Below are 16,847 nucleotides of genomic sequence, written 5' to 3' on the forward strand. Positions count from 1 at the left end.
TTTGATTTGTATTTCCCTGATGATGAGTGATGTTGAGCATTTTTTCATGTGTCGGTTGGCCATCTAGATGTTTTCCATGGAGAAGTGTCTATTCATGTCTTTTGCCCATTTCTTCACTGGATTGTTTGTTTTTTGGGTGTTGAGTTTGATAAGTTCTTTATAGATTTTGGATGCTAACCCTTTATCTGATATGTCATTTGCAAATATCTTCTCTCATTCTGTCAGTTGCTTTTAGCTTTGCTGATTGTTTCCTTCACTGTGCAGAAGTTTTTATTTTGATGAGGTCCCAGTAGTTCATTTTTGCTTTTGTTTCCTTTGCCTCCGGAGACGTGGTGAGTAAGAAGTTGCTGCGGGCAAGATCAAAGAGGTTTTTGCCTGCTTTCTCCTTGAGGATTTTGATGGCTTCCTGTCTTACATTGCGGTCTTTCATCCATTTTGAGTTTATTTTTGTGTGTGGTGTAAGAAAGTGGTCCAGGTTCATTCTTCTGCATGTTGCTGTCCAGTTTTCCCAGCACCACTTGCTGAAGAGACTGTCTTTATTCCATTGGATATTCTTTCCTGCTTTGTCAAAGATTAGTTGGCCATACGTTTGTGGGTCCATTTCTGGGTTCTCTATTCTGTTCCATTGATCTGAATATCTGTTCTTGTACCATTTTTTAAAAATCTGTTATGTTGGTACCATGAAGGACCCTCTCCTATGGAAACAGATAACCTTAAGTTTTAGGAAATTTAAAAAAAATGTATATCAATGATAGTTTCCTCCCACCCATCTTTTCTGTCATATTTTGGGAACTCCTATAATTTGGATATTAAATATCTCCTCATAATTTTACTTTGTCTCTCATATTCTCTACTTCTTTTTACTGTTAATGTTGCTATTCTATTTTCTGGGAGATTTACTCAACTTTACCTTTTAATTTTTTAATTAAAATTTAATTTCTGCTTTTAATTTCCCAAGGTTTTTTATGTTGTTTGTCTCTGAGTGTTCTTTTTTTTTTTTAATGTTTATTTTTGACACAGAGAGAGAGACAGAACGTGAGTGGGGGAGGGGCAGAGACAGAGGGAGACAGAATCCAAAGCAGGCTCCTGGCTCTGAGCCGTCAGCACTGAGCCCAACACGGGGCTTGAACCACCCCCCATGAGATCATGGCCTGAGCCGAAGTCAGATGCCCATCCGACTGAGCCACCCAGGTGCTCCTCTGAGTGTTCTTTTAAAAATTTTCCTGTTTTGAGGAGGGCACCTGTTGGGATGAGCACTGGGTGTTGTATGGAAACCAATTTGACAATAAATTTCATATTAAAAAAAAAGACATTTATCAATACATTAAAAAAATTTCCTGTTCTTGTTCCATGAATATTACACCATTGTTTAACTCTCTGTGGGTACCCATGATAATTTTGTAGAAATTTTCTTGAGGCCTCTAGGTGGTTAAGTCAATTAAACGTCTGACTCTTGGTCTCAGCTCAGATTATGATCTTGTGGTTTGTGAGATTGAGCCCCACGGTCAGGCTTTGCTCTGACAGCACAAAGTCTGCTTGGGATTCTGCCTTTCCCTTTCTCTGTCCCTCTCCCCTCCCCCAACCCCTCAAAATAAAGAAATAAACTTAAAAAAAATTAGAAAATTTTGTTTTCTTATGTTCCAGCATTTTTTCTCTGTTTCATCTGAGTTGTTTTTCCCTTTTTTGTTATTTGTTTTTGTCTCTCCCTTTTATGTTAGATACTCTTTTCAAATATGTAGTTGTTACTATATATCTCTTCATATTTAAGAGTAAGGCACAACAAAACTAATTAGAAGGTATGGGAGTGTGTGTGTGTGTGTGTGTGTGTGTGTGTGTGTGTGTGTGTGTTTAGGTGAGGAGGACTGTTTGGTCAGTGGGCTTCACTATAGGATGATCTTAGAGGGCTGTTTCATTGGGTGATCCATACCTCCCCTGCCCAATATATACAGGTATTTTCCTTTGGCCCAGGTAGTATCTCTAGAGAGACATCCTTCAGTCTCCTGCCTGGATGTTATAAAGCTAGTAGCAAGGGTTCTCAGAGCTGAGTGGGGGAAAAGGAGCCAATGGTTTTATCATTCAACATGTGGGCTTTCCCTTAACTCCCCAATTTCAGGCCCAGAATCGAGAATCAATTTGGAATCAACTACTGTAGAGGATAAACCTCTGGTTTTCTTCCTGGGTTGGGAAGACTTGACTGTGCTGGGTTTCAACTAATCCACCGTTTTGAACTGAATGTGTACTCTCTGGCTCCCTAGTTTTTGAGCCGGTCCAAGGTGTTGCTTCACTCTTTCTCTGCTGTGCTAAATCTATTCATTTGTATGCTTTGCAGCTTCTGAAATTTCGTTCTGATCTTCCCTTCTGTTCTTGCCATTATAGAATAGCTGTCATTATTTGCAATAATTATGTTCTATGAAGTTGCTTCAAATACTAATTAATTAACACTGAACCATTGCTCCAAGGAAATGCAGGGTTAGGTACCTGCAAGCCTCATCAACTAATCAATACATAACCTGTTATTATGTGTATTTCTTTCAAGAAACCTTATGTAAAACACATTATTGATTCATTAATATCAAAGGCATGGCCCACAGTACTGGAGCTCACGCCTGAGTGAAGCTTATCCAGCACATACATTTTCTCCATAAGGTGCATCACAGCTTTCTTGCGCTCAGGAACACTAGACTGCTTCTGCACCGTGCTCAGGGAACAATTTTAACAGCAAAATCACCAGCAAAAAGCACAAAAATACAAAAAACATGCCACTAAATAGACTATGAAAAGGATGTTTGTTTACAGTGTGAGAGCTGAAACAAGAAGTTAGAGGGTGGCCACGGTCAACCTCAGGAACAGGAGCATCAGGAGTCTCAAATTTTTCACCGCTTTGAGCATGTCCACAATGACTGTGGAAACACTGTCAGTATTGATTTTGGAATAGAAATGAGTTTTAGAGAATAGGCAATTTCACAGACATAGAATGTGTAGGTAATGAGGATCAACTGTAGTTTTATGCTTTTTAAAATTCCTTTATCTGTTTAGGATGGCTTCAGGAAGGATCGAAAAGAAATGAGATAAATAAGCATATTAAATCCACCATATTTAGCTAGAAGTCTCTGTCATCCTCCTTATTTTGTATAGGACCCACTGATACCTACTTGTCTACAGTGACCTCTCAGATTTCTTCTGGCTCAGTCTGTCTCTTCCATCCTTATGTATCCCCACTGGGCTCATCTGGGCCTGGACCCCAGTGCTCCTCAGGTGACGCAGGCCTCTCCAACAAGCCTGGCTGTGCCCAACCATGCCACAAAATACTGATATAATGTATAGGTTTTTAAAATATCCCAGGATCGGTGGTGTGCTGGAGCTGGCTCATACTGGCTAACAAAAACCAACTGTGAAATTTTTAGGAATTTTGTCAGGCCATTGTTAAACATAAGCACGGTTAAAAACTAAATCACATAAACTTGCAATCAAATATATTATATTAACAGCATAGGTAATGAATACTCAAAACGTGTCACTTCCTAGTGACTATACCCATGTTCTTGAGGTTATTTGTGTCTCTTGGATCTTGGTGTGTTATTGCGTGCCTCTCTTCCAAATTCACATTCGGTGATATGACAGTGATGGTTTAAAATCAGCAGTGGCAGAGGTATTTATACTATGGAAATCAGCAAATGCTTCAAATCTGGGCTTCTTCTCCCCAGAGAGCCCATTGTGAAACATTCACCAGCACACCCCTGTAGCCTGAAAATTTGTGTGGAACTGAGTAAAAATAGAGATTAACTGACAGAGGCAATGGGGAAGGAGAGAGTAGTTAGAACCAAAGACCCAAAGGTATGTATTAGCTACCTGGATTTTATTAGGCAGAAATAAAGAAGGAAATGAAATGAAGATAGAACTGAGTCACAGAAAAAAAAAATCTGGGCCCTTCTAGCAATGTATTATGAAGGGTATGACCAAGCTGAGTCAAAGGATCTTGTATATGTAAGCTTGAAAAAGCTAAAGCTTCTATAATTAAGAGATGGAAATTAAAAATTATTGATACCAAGTTGGAATAATACTGCGCAGGAAACCTTTAATATGTTTGAATAAGAGATGATCGACCTGTATGACATGTTCTTTCTCTGACCAGTTACTACTGTTGTGAAATTAAAGAGTTGTGTTTGCCCTGAGCAGTAGCTCAAGGGCAGTTTGTTGAAATAGTTATTCCAGAAAAATCCGGGAGTAAAAAAAAATCATATTTAAAATTCTTTTACAAAATTTCTACTAATTGTAGATCTTTGGAAGTTCAGGTTACTGACTTATAATGGAAAGTCAGTAATTATTTTTAGGAGACTTAAAATGTGTTAGATTTAAGTTTAGTGCTTAGATGGTGCTTTAACTTTAGGTGGATTCCCAAAGAACAAAAAGATCTGACTGATATATGTCTGGAAAGACAGTGGAGGGAGAAAACCTCGACATAGGAGGTAAAAATAGAAAATAGTAGGCTACTGTCCCCCATGACTATCATTGCCATGAAAAAACTGCTTATATTTAAAAAATAAAACATTCCTCTTCAGAGTCACAAGAATATTAGTGTGCAGTGGAAGGTGCACCTCTGGGCCTCACATCACACTCATTCTTTGTTTTTGTTCCAAACTCTGGTTTGGGGACCCTGTAGTGTCCTGTCTTTGGTGGAGGAAGAATTGCTGTCCGGTTTATATATTAAAATTTGCTTCACAGAGAAGTGTTAGCCCTTGAAATGAACTGAAAGACTTCATAAAGTTGCTCAGGAGATGAGGCAAAAATGTTTTCCAGGGTTGTTGGGTATAATCTTAATATAACAGAGATTTTACAAGTAGTCCCATCAGATGACTTTTTTCCTTTCTTTTCACTGTTACTAGTTTGTGTTTAACTTGGTTTTGGTGGTGTTGTTTCCTCTGCTTTCTTCCCTTTCATGGACAACATGAAATCATTCTTTTATTTATTTTAAGTTTATTTATTTATTTTGAGAGAGAGAGAGCACACAAGCCGGGGAGGGACAGAGAAAAGGAGAGACAGAATCCGAAGCAGGCTCCACGCCATCAGCGCAGAGCTGGATTCGGGGCTTGAACTCATGAACTGTGAGATCCTGACCTCAGCCGAAACCAAGAATCAGATGCTTAATGGACTGAGCCCATGAAATCATTCTTTGAATCTTAAATATGAGTAGCCTGTGGCACAATCCACGACTTTTCCCCAATTGAGATATAATTCATATAATATACAATTTACTATTTTAAAGTGTACAATTCAGTGGTTTTTAATATATTCACTCTGTTGTGCACCTATCACCGCTATCTAATTCTGGAACATTTATTTCCATCACCTCCAACAGAATCCCCATACCTCTTAGCAGGTATGTTTTCAGTTCTCGTGGACATACACCTAGGGTGGAATTGCTGGCTCACGTGGTAATTCTGTGTTTGACGTTTTGGGGAAATGCCAAACGGCTTCCCAGTGGCTTCATTTTGGTTAGTCGCTTACTCTTATGACCTTCATTGTTCAGTTCTCCGACAATGTGCATCCCTCTCTGGTCAGTTGTGCCAGCTGGGATGTTCTGTGGGAGACATGATACAGCTGACTTCCGTGATGAGGTGCTGCCTGGTGTCACTTGCGGAATAGCTGCGTTCATTTTGCTCTGTTTGCTACTTGTAGGGAAATATTTATTTAAAGACCCTCATAGTCCCAGGACCGTGGCGTGTAGATTCCTTTGTGGTTTCTGTGTCTATTCTGCCTTCACCTTGATAAATGGCTGCATTCTTGTGTTCATCTGCTTGAGGAGGATGATGGTGGTGGTGATGGTGATGACATCACAGCTTATTGGGTGCTTTCCCTGTGTAAGGCAAGTACCAAGAGCTTTAGGGACATTATTTTATTTAGACCTCACAATACACCTCCGAGATAGATATTTCAAATCCCCTTTTCACTTACCCAGACCAACATTTAAATTGATAATGATGTTTCACGTGACTGGAGCTTGGCAGAAGGGCAAGAAGGTGCTGCTGTGCCGGGGCCTCCCACTTCTTGGAAGGGTTAACATGTGTCTGCTCAAATGTGGTTCTTTTGATTCTAGTTTGCCCTACTGTACTTGCAAACAGACATCACACCTGAAGCCTATATCAAATAGAAAAGAAAACGGAAGGCCCTAGACAAAACCACCATGTGGTGGGGTCCCTGGGTGATTCAGTTGGTTCAGTGTCTGACTTTGGCTCAGGTCATGATCTCATGGTTCATGAATTCGAGTGAGTTCTTCACTGTCAGTGAGAAGCCTACTTCAGATCCTCTGTCTCCCTCTCTTCCCCTCCCCCACTTGTCCTCTCTCCCTCTCTCCCTCCTTTTCTCTCTCTCTCTCAAAAAAAAAAAAAAAAAATTAGAAAAAAAAAAACCTGACAACCCACCATGTGGTTTCAAATCCTGTATCTGAAAAAATACGTGAGAGATGGAATGACCACAGAAGCAGCATGCAATCACCTTGTAAATTCTGTAATTTTTTTTAATGTTTATTTATTTTTGACAGAGAGAGAGACAGAGACAGAGCATGAGCGGGGGAGGGGCAGAAAGAGAGGGAGACACAGAATCCAAAGCAGGCTCCAGGCGCTGAGCTGGCAGCACAGAGTCTGACACGGGGCTTGAACTCATGAAGCGTGAGATCATGACCTGAGCTGAAGTCAGCCACTCAACTGACTGAGCCACCCAGGCGCCCCGGTAAATCTTGTGATTTTTAAGTCTACTATCCTTCGTAAGTGCCACTAGGGAGATTATTTCTTATTTTCACTTTGGTGTGGTATTTTACACATACACATCATAAACCTAGAAAAGTGTACACTAATCATTATTGGCTTTCGATCCCCAAGATGAAAGTTCTTTCTTTCCAACATTCATCATGGTTGTAGCTTTTCATATGTGGAAACTGTCTTGTGCCTCAGTGGACCTGCCTTACTGTACTGGTGCTGAGGGAAATCACTGCTTTCTTAGTGAAGCACAGTACGAGCTGTAACAGCATTTCCCTAAATGAGAACGTGGCCCCTCATAGTGTCGTAACAAACAGCTCTGCTTTATGAAATCTAGATGTTCCTAAAATGCTTGTAGATTTAAAATCTGTTACCGGATTTTAGAAAGCATCTTAGGCAAGAGTGTATAAAGGTAATTCACTAGATAAGAGATAGAAATGGCCAATAGGTGAATAAAAATCTAGCCAACCTCTAGTTCAATAAAATATAAATCAAAATGAGATATAAGTTCTACCTATGTACTTATTCATTATTGAACAGGAATATGCACATGGTAAAAAATCCTAGAATACAAAATTATGTGCAACAAAAAGTAAATTTTTCCTCCCATGCTGTTCTCCAGCTACCACATTCTTTTCCCCAAAGACAATTACCATTACCATTTTGGGGGACCTCCTTTGTGGTTGTCTGGGAACACTGGTATACACACATATATTTTTGTATCTGTATATATATGTGTGTGTGTATATATGTATATTTATATATATACACACACACATATTTATATAACACTACAACACTGTTTTTCTACACCTTTCTTTCTTCTTATAACAGTTATTTTTGAAAATATTTCCATATAATACATATAAGCAGTCTTTTCTTTATTCTCCTAACACATTTATTTATTGATTTATTTATTAAAAAAAATTTTAATGTTTATTCATTTTGAGAGACAGAGAGAGACAGAGTGTGAGCAGGGGAGGGGCAGAGAGGGAGACACAGTATCCAAAGCAGGCTCCAGGCTCCCAGCTGTCAGCACAGAATCTGACGCAGGGCTCGAACTCATGAATTGCATGATCATGACCTGAGCCGAAGTTGGATGCTTAACCGACTGAGCTACTCAGGCCCCCCTATTTATTTATTTTTAAATGTTTATTTATTTTTGAGAAAGACAGAGAGTGTGAGCAAGGGAGGGGCAGAGAGAAGGGGACAGAGGATCTAAAGCAGGCTCCACGCTGACATCAGCGAGCCTAATACAGGGCCCGAAATCAGGAACCCCAAGATCATGACCTGAGCTGAAGTCAAATACTCAACTGACTGAGCCACCCAGACGTCCCTCCCCTAACATTTTTAAAGTAAAAATTTCCAAGCATACAGTAAAGTTGGGACATGACTCTTTTGAACAGTTTCATAGTATTTCATTATGTAGACACCACAAGTTCTTTTTACCGCTCCTGTAATGACAAATATCTAAATTGTTTCCTATCGTTTGTCTTTAGAAAATAATGCTGCATTTAAATCTTTATGCATAGGTAATTTGGCATATCTGAGAATATATCAGCAGAGGACTGCTCTAAAAGCAGAATTGTTAGGTCAGGGGAGTGTGTATTTTTTAATTTCATAGATATTGCCAAATTTTCTCCATAGAGATTGTAGCAATTTACACTTACACTAACAATGTATGAAATTGGCTGTTACTCCACAGTCACCAAAAATGTTATCAGAAGTTTGATTTTTGTCAACAGTAATGGATGAAAACCAAGAGACTACCTTTTTCCTATTGTTTTGGAAAATATTTTAGAATATGAGAATACTCAGTGTTGGTGTAGGTGTGATTTTTTTACATATTGGTAAAAGTAGTATCAATTCAGCCTTTCCTTAGGGCTGTGAAAGTCCTTACTAAGTATACTTTTTTTTGAGCCCATCCCATTTCTACCAGTCCTACCTGTAACCTAAGGAAGTAATCAAATACTCAAGGATGTCCATCACAGCATTTTTATAAGAGAAAAATTATGGAAACAACCAATGAAATAGATTTTTAAAACATATTATTATGCTATATCTATACAATGGATACCAGGCAGGTAGGTATTTAATTTAAAATTTATTTTTTTAATAAAGTTTATTTATTTATTTTTGAGAGAGAGAGAGAGACAGAGATAGCATAAGTGGGGCACGGGCAGAGAGAGGGAGAGAGAGAATCTCAAGCAGGCACCACACTGCCAGAGCAGAATCCGATGTGGGACTCGTACTCACAAAGTGCAAGATCATGACTTAAGCTGAAACCAAGAGCTGGACACTTAATCAACTGAACCACCCAAGCGCCCCCATGCAGGTACTTTAAAGATATGTTGTGCCACATATATATTATCATGGAAAGATGTTCCTGATTTTTTGTTTCATGAATACACAGATTATAAAACAGTACATTTAGCATTATTCCATTTAGTGGGAAGATATGGAGAGGTAGAAACATAGATGTGTGATTTGAGAAATAAATATCATTGCATAGATGATACAATCACATAAATGAAGATCTACATATCTATATCTATGTGTAGATATACCTGAGCAATGTCTGTAAGAATGCACAAATTTGTAATGGGAAGTATGATCATAGCATACTACCAAAAATACAGATAATTTTTCTTTGCTTTTATTATTTTCCATATTAAAACACTGTATGTAGCAAGCATATTGTTTATTTTTTATGACAAAATAATAGAATGGAAAGAAACTTTCATGTGCAATCCATAGCACCAAATATAACTGTTAAATATGTTAAAATAATTATTCAGGTGACATTTATTAAGTGCCTGCTCCACGTGAACCTTTGGTCTAAGTGTTGGGGAAGGGACAGAGACCAGTTAAATATCCCTATCCTCCCAATATGATGTACACATTTTGAGTTTTGGAGTGGGGCAGGATTGAGTGAGTAGCACAGGATTCTTATGTTTCTTTAAAATTACTGAATCTCAATTGGTAAGAATTATCTTAATGATTTAGATGTAATGCTCAAGTATTTAACTGTGTTAATAGAATTTGGGTTTTGCATTTCCATTGTCCCTGAAAAGAGGGCTTTGTGGCAAGACTTAACTTATCTTGGGGCACCTGGCTGACTCAGTCAGTGCAGCATGTGACTCTTGATCGCGGGATTGTGAGTTTGAGCCCCACGTTGGTTGTAGAGATTACTTAAAACTAAAATCTTAAAAAAAAAAAAAAAAAAGAGACTTATAAGAAGGCTTGGAAATGAAGATCAGAGCCCAGGTCCAGAAATGCCTCTTCTAGTTAGCCACATTCCAGACAAGTGCAAATACACATTTTTAAATTCTCAAGTGCAGAAGAAGGGTAACTACAGGGTTATGCGGTGAGAATTTCGATCCCTGTTTTGCTGTGCGGACTCCATGTGCTGCCATTCCAGCCTAAGCCATCAAAGGACCCCTTGACTAATTAGCAGGCACTACAATTGATCTAGGTCCTGAACTCCTTAAAATCCTGAAGCTCCTTAATAGTGAGCTTCAAACTTTGGTTTAAGCTGTGAAAACTTGCATTCAAATAAAGTCTTAATCTGTAGCCTAATATACAAAACAGACAAGCACAGTGATGACAGGGTGGATATCTGCCCTGAAACCTGGCACACTTTCATCCATCTCCTGCTCCCTTGTTCCTTCAGGTGAGAGGAGAGGTTTGAAGGCACTGGCCCAAGGGAACCCCCCCAAAACAACCAGTATTCATGATAAAACAGCCTTCATGGTTTGCCTAGATTAGTGGTTATCAGACTTCAGCTCTCACCAGAATCCCCTGGCAGAACTGGTAAGACACCCCAAGAGCTTCTAATTCCATGGGTCTGGGTTTGGACCTGGCAGTTCACATTTCTAACCAGGTCCCAGGTGATGCTGGTGGTCTGGGGACCACATTTTGAGAACCTCAGGTCTGGGTATATGGTATGGAACATTTGTTTCATACCTAGTGGGCCATTGTCAGGTTAAGATTGGAAAATGTTAGGTTAAGAAGATTAAACAGGTTTCTTCTAAATTTGTAGTGTTTAGTGATACAGTACATTTTATATCCCTAAGAGAAAGATCTAGTATTTTTACCACAGAACACCCTCCCTCTTTTTTCTTTTAAAAATAGAGTAAACATGGTAAATAATATAGAATGTCAAAGGTGGAGTTTAGAAAAAATGGAACACAATCAGGGCAAAACTATACTTGAGGTTTACTTTTGTTGCCCCAGAATTTGCCTTCTATGTCTTAGACCACTGTCCTAGGTATAACTTTTACGTTAAGAAACCAACCTAATGGAAGAGTTGGGAGTGAGCATTTCTCTGTCCAAGGCATATTTCTTTCAGATGGACCTGAGGTTGTTTGCTAAAGTCACGTTAGGAGTTTGTGTTACTACATCTCCATTTCCTTTTCCTCTGCTCCCCTCTCCTAGCCAGGCCTCTTGATGAACTGGAAAGGGCACTGGACTGGGAGTTAGGAGACCTACTTAAGATCTGGCTTTAACTAGCCACAAACTCAGCTCTGGCCTCAGATTTCTAATCTGTTAACTGAGGAGGTTTAACCAGTTGTATGCAGCGCTCACAATCCTCATATTCTATAGTTTGCAGGTGATGTTGGCCAAGTGAATAATGTAATGTGCAGAATGGATCGAATGTAAGGACCCTGCTGCAGGGGAGGCCCTGGACTCACCACATTCTCAGATTTTATCCTGAATAGAAAGTGGCTATAGAGACTGACAGAGTTCCTTAACAAAGTCACACAGCTAGTATTAGTAGGATCTCAATTTATCTCTGAGTCTAAAGAATGCTTTTCACTCTGTTTGCTGCCATAATACTCGTATTGCTTAGCTTTTCCTTAAACAGTTTTCTTTTTAAACATTTTCTGTGTGTCCTTTGAAACCAGGTAGATTTTGGCCAAAATCCCAGCTAACAAGTTACTCAACCTGCATGATCCTTAGTCTCCTTCAGTTTAAAAAGAAGATAATAATATCTTCTTTGCACCTTTATCATGAGGATTATGTCAAGTGCTGAGCACAAAGTATGGCTCAATACTTAATAATTATATTAATTTATTCTGGAGTTATAGTACTTGTGGGTAAACTTTTGTATTCTGCCTTTTTCTCTTGTACAGTTTATTATAAGCATTTCTTACGTTGCCCAGGGTCTTCATATTTGTATTTAGAGGCTGCATCTGTTTTCACTAAGTGGAGAAGTAGTATTTACTCATCTATTCTGCTGCAGTTGATATTTAGGTCCTATTGCTTGTTTTATTACAGTGGATGAATACAGACCTTAAGAATCAGATGTAGCTGAATTAAAAAATTTTTTTAAGTTTATTTATTTTGAGAGAGAGTGTGTGTGTGCACAAGTTGGGGAGGAGCAGAGAGAAGGAGAGACAGAATCTCAAGCAGGCTCTGCACTGTCAACCAAGAGCCCAACGTGGGGCTCCAACTCACAAACCGTGAAATCAAGACCTGAACCAAAATCAAAAGTCAGACACTTAATTGAATGAACCACCCAGGTGTCCCCAAGTTTCTTTATTTTTTAAAAGTTTATTTATTTATTTATTTTGAGATAGAGAAGGAGAGAGAATTCCAAGCAGGCTCCGCACTGTCAGCACACAGCTAAAGCGGGGCTCGATCCCATGAACCATGAGATTATGACCTAACGTGAAACCAAGAGTCCGACACTTAACTGAATGAGCCACCCAGGGGACCCTGAGTTAAAATTTCTAATTCTACTGCTCTTTGGTTTTGGATTAGTTGCTTGAATTTTCTGGCAATAATAAAACTTACTTTGCAGCATTGTTGTGAAGATTAAGTAAGGCAAGCAAGAGCTATAAAACTCTTAACACTTTGCCAGGTGCATCATGCACTCTCAAGAAATGCTAGTTCTTTCTCCCCTTCACCAGATGGGCAAGGCTCAAGGTGGCTTTTCAGCAGACCTAATGATGGCATTTGCCCCCATCTGTGGAAGCTGTATTCATGGATCCGTGCAAACCTCACTGAGATTCTCTGCAGGCAGGTCATCTCCTTGAACCTGCTGGTAGGATAGCAGGGATACTCAATTCTCTATGTAAGATGCATGACCTCAAATTTAAAAATAATCTTTACTTCTTTGGGTGCCTGGATGGCTCAGTCGGTTAAGCATCCGACTTCGGCTCAGGTCATGATCTGATGGCTGGTGGGTTCGAGCCCCACGTTGGACTCTGTGCTGACAACTCAGAGCCTGGAGCCTCCTTTGGATTCTGTGTCTCCCTCTCTCTCTCTGCTCCACCCCCTCTCACACTCTGTCTCTTGCTCTCTCTCAAAAATAAATAAACATTAAAAAATTTTTTTAAAATAAAAATAATCTTTACTTCTTAATTTGTTTCTTATTTTCTTTTCTGTGAATGAGTTATTTTCAAATATTATTCTGAATAAATATCCAGCTATATGTAGACAATTTAAAAAATGTGGTTTAATTATGCTTTCACTAGTGGGTGCAGATGTAGACTACCAATGAGATTGTAGAGGATTATTTTTATTACTGGTTCAGAAGAGAGGTCAAAGGACCATGATAGAGTTTCAGCTTGAGGAGACTTTACATTACATTTACATAGGCAAGGGTTTATTATGTCCTAGCAGAATAGGTTTGATTTGGGTAGTTTTAGAAAATTCCCCAGTGGGACTAGAGTCATCACTCCATGGTGCAAGTGAATTTGTGATTCCTCTGATTTTTTTGATGAAAATCAGATATGCACATGCAGAATGATCTTAAGGTGGCAACTCCTTTCCTTCATTTGGAAGGAAAAAAAAAAACGGCATAGAGCTGGATTCTAAAATGTAAATTGCAGGGAAGATATCTGTAATTAACTTAGAAAGTACTGTTTGTGTTTAACTTCACCATAATTTTTCAGGATGAACAAATTGCACATTAGTGCAGGCAAGAAGTAAGGCTTTTAACAAGTGTAAATGTTTTTTTTTTTCCAGTCTCAGTTTCTAAGATGAACCTGTGAACTTTTAATTTATACATTGGTTTGGAGTAATTAGCCCATGAATTGTCTAGCTTTTGAGACATAATTGTTTAGAAAAGAGGTGGACCATGAAAGCATCCTGATTTTCTGGAATCATCAGAAGAAAAATGATACCCTTCACTGAAAATCATACAATGATGCTTAAAAGGAAAATATAGCATAGTCATGTAGACTTTGCTATATACTTGAAATATTTATACTTTTTTTTTTTGCAAAATTTTGTATGGCTCTTTTCCCCCTAAATCACTTTGCCTGGTAGGTTTTGAGCACTTTTTTGTTTTTATCTTTACAAAGTTTGGAGAGTGAGAAGAATTCAAATCCTCCCCAACTCCCGAGTAATTAAATCTTTTAAAAATATCTTATATATTGTTGTCCATATTACATAAGTCACCTACCAAAGATTAACTAATGAGTTTTGGACAATCAAAGTGAACTATTGTCAAGGCCAAATGTGAATTGCAAGCCGCTAAAATCTCTTGGCAGGATAATAACTGGAATAACCTGTAAGCTGATACATCACAAGGAGGCATCTGATTTTCCTCTTGGCAAGGCGCTGGATGCCAAAGCTAATCTTGGCTCACTTTTCTCTGACACTGCTCTTCAGATACCAGGATTCTGTCATTGTAGACCTGTTATGTAGCTTGAAAAAAAAAAGCCTTGTATGTGTACATGAATAAAAATTCACAATGTGCCAAAAAAGGGCAGGTGGCAGAATCAGTTTCTGTCCCACCCCTGTTCTCCAGATAACGGTGCCACCTGCCAGATGCAGTCCCTGGTAACAGTTTCTTAGATGTCCTTCCAGAGATAAGCTGTGCATATCATGGGCACACGGACACACATTCTACTTCTTCTTTTAAACATGTGGTCATATAACATATAGACTGATCTGCATCTGCCCTTTTTAAAACTTGATATATTGGGGCGCCTGGGTGGCGCAGTCGGTTAAGCGTCCGACTTCAGCCAGGTCACGATCTCGCGGTCCGGGAGTTTGAGCCCCGCGTCAGGCTCTGGGCTGATGGCTCGGAGCCTGGAGCCTGTTTCCGATTCTGTGTCTCCCTCTCTCTCTGCCCCTCCCCCGTTCATGCTCTGTCTCTCTCTGTCCCAAAAATAAATAAAAACGTTGAAAAAAAAATTTAAAAAAATAAATAAATAAATAAAACTTGATATATTTTGGAGATTATGCCATCATTATATAGAGCTGCCTCATTCTTTTTATTTTTATTTATTTTTAATCAATTAATTTGTTTTGAAAGAGAGAGAGAGAGAGCACGGAGGAGAGGCAGGAGAGAGGGAAAGAGAAAATCTCAAGCAGGTTCTGTGCTGACAGCACAGAGCTCAACATGGGTCTTGATCCCACAAACTATGAGGTCATGATCTGAGCCGAAATCAGGAGTCAGATGCTTAACTGACTGAGCCACCCAAGCACCCCTTTAAAGGCTGTTTAGTATTAATTTAAAATTTTTTTTTTTTTAACATTTATTTATTTTTGGGACAGAGAGAGACAGAGCATGAACGGGGGAGGGGCAGAGAGAGAGGGAGACACAGAATCGGAAACAGGCTCCAGGCTCCGAGCCATCAGCCCAGAGCCCGACGCGGGGCTCAAACTCACGGACTGCGAGATCGTGACCTGGCTGAAGTCGGACGCTTAACCGACTGCGCCACCCAGGCGCCCCTGTTTAGTATTAATTTAATTGTATGATGGACTTTATTTTATTTACCACACCCCCGCTGGTGGATGTTTATATGATTTTCAGTCTTTTGCAAATACAAACGGTGCTGCATTGAATGACTCTGTACATTCATTGCTTTGTGTACATCAACATATCTATGGGGTGGATATTTCTAGAAGTAAAATTGCTGGTCAAATGATATATGCATTTTTTACTTTGACAGATGCTGCTAAACTGCAGTACACCTTGTATAAGTTATACGCCCACTGGCAGAGTATGAGAGGGGTATGCTCTTTTTAAATCCTAAACCTGACTTTTGTCACTGAAGGTTGTATTTTTCTGAACCTGGTCACAGTCCAGAGCTTCTGGCCTTACTCATGTTACATTAGTGACTTTCTGTCTGTGATCAGTGCTCATTTTCCAACACTCCAAGACACTGTATTTTTTTCCAACCATTTGAGGGCATTGCTTACGGCCTTAATAGGAAATAGACATATTTCTCTATGTTTCCTCATAGATGAGGGAATTAGGGAAGGTGCTGATGCTTGAGAACCCCTGAGTTTTGGTAATGTGGAGGCATTGGAGAGGTTGGTTTCTTTTTCTTGATTTGAAATTCACCCTAGGAGGTGAATCAGCCCAACCTTCAGTAAAAGAAACAAACAAGTTTTCACCTTTAAAACTAAAGTGTTGGTTTTACAGTTACCACTTCACCACTGAGCCACTGTCTCTGCTAACCAGACATCACATGCTCACTCCAGGGTCTGCCTCCCTACCACCTCAGGGAGTGGGGTGTTGGGGGGCTATATCCTTGTCCCTCTGCTACTTCCTTCCTTCCTCTTCCTCACCTGCCCATCTCCTCTCCTCCTTCTTATCCAAACAACTTTCTATGACTCCTGTTGGGAGCACCTCACCCTAAGCCATTATCATTACATAGCAGGTCCAGGCACAAACCAGGAGGAGCTCTCTTTGATTTTTAGATCTATAGATCTCCCTCCTGGGCTTGCTATTTTATAATCTGTGATATAGTTTGTATGCCAAACTTCTAAAACATAAAGAATCTTTTTGTACAGTTCACAGCACTATATTTTAATATTTATATTTTTAAATATAAATATAAATATAAATGTTTTTTAGAACTGTGGTTCTGTACACAATTTGAGTAAATTTAATTCAACAAACCAACCCTAAATGCTTGAATTCAGTCAAGTAAGTATAGTTTTTTTCTTCTTTTCCTTTTTTTTTAATGTTTATTTATTTTTGACAGAGAGACAGACAGAGCATGAGTGGGGGGGGGGGGGGCACAGACTGAGAGGGAGACACAGAATCCAAAGCAGGCTCCAGGCTCTGAGCTGCCAGCACAGAGCCCGACGTGGGGCTCGAACTCATGGACCATGAGATCATGACCT

General features: G+C 39.3%; 1 protein-coding gene and 1 long non-coding RNA gene across 3 annotated transcripts in view; one reads left to right on the forward strand and one right to left on the reverse strand.

Annotated features, from left to right (window-relative positions):
* The window catches only part of MCC (MCC regulator of Wnt signaling pathway), a 433,554-nt gene that overhangs the window by 52,676 nt on the left and 364,031 nt on the right, over nt 1-16,847 (forward strand). The gene's annotated exons all lie outside the window — the stretch shown is intronic.
* LOC147584215 (uncharacterized) overlaps nt 4,959-16,847 on the reverse strand; it is a 99,056-nt gene continuing 87,167 nt past the window's right edge. The window contains exon 5 of the long non-coding RNA XR_015242466.1: nt 4,959-5,854. This is a non-coding gene — a long non-coding RNA (uncharacterized LOC147584215). The remainder of the gene's footprint in view (nt 5,855-16,847) is intronic.

The sequence above is a fragment of the Puma concolor genome, chromosome A1 (genome assembly GCF_028749965.1).
Source record: "Puma concolor isolate L17-30 chromosome A1, mPumCon1.1.hap2, whole genome shotgun sequence".
NCBI lineage: Eukaryota > Metazoa > Chordata > Mammalia > Carnivora > Felidae > Puma > Puma concolor.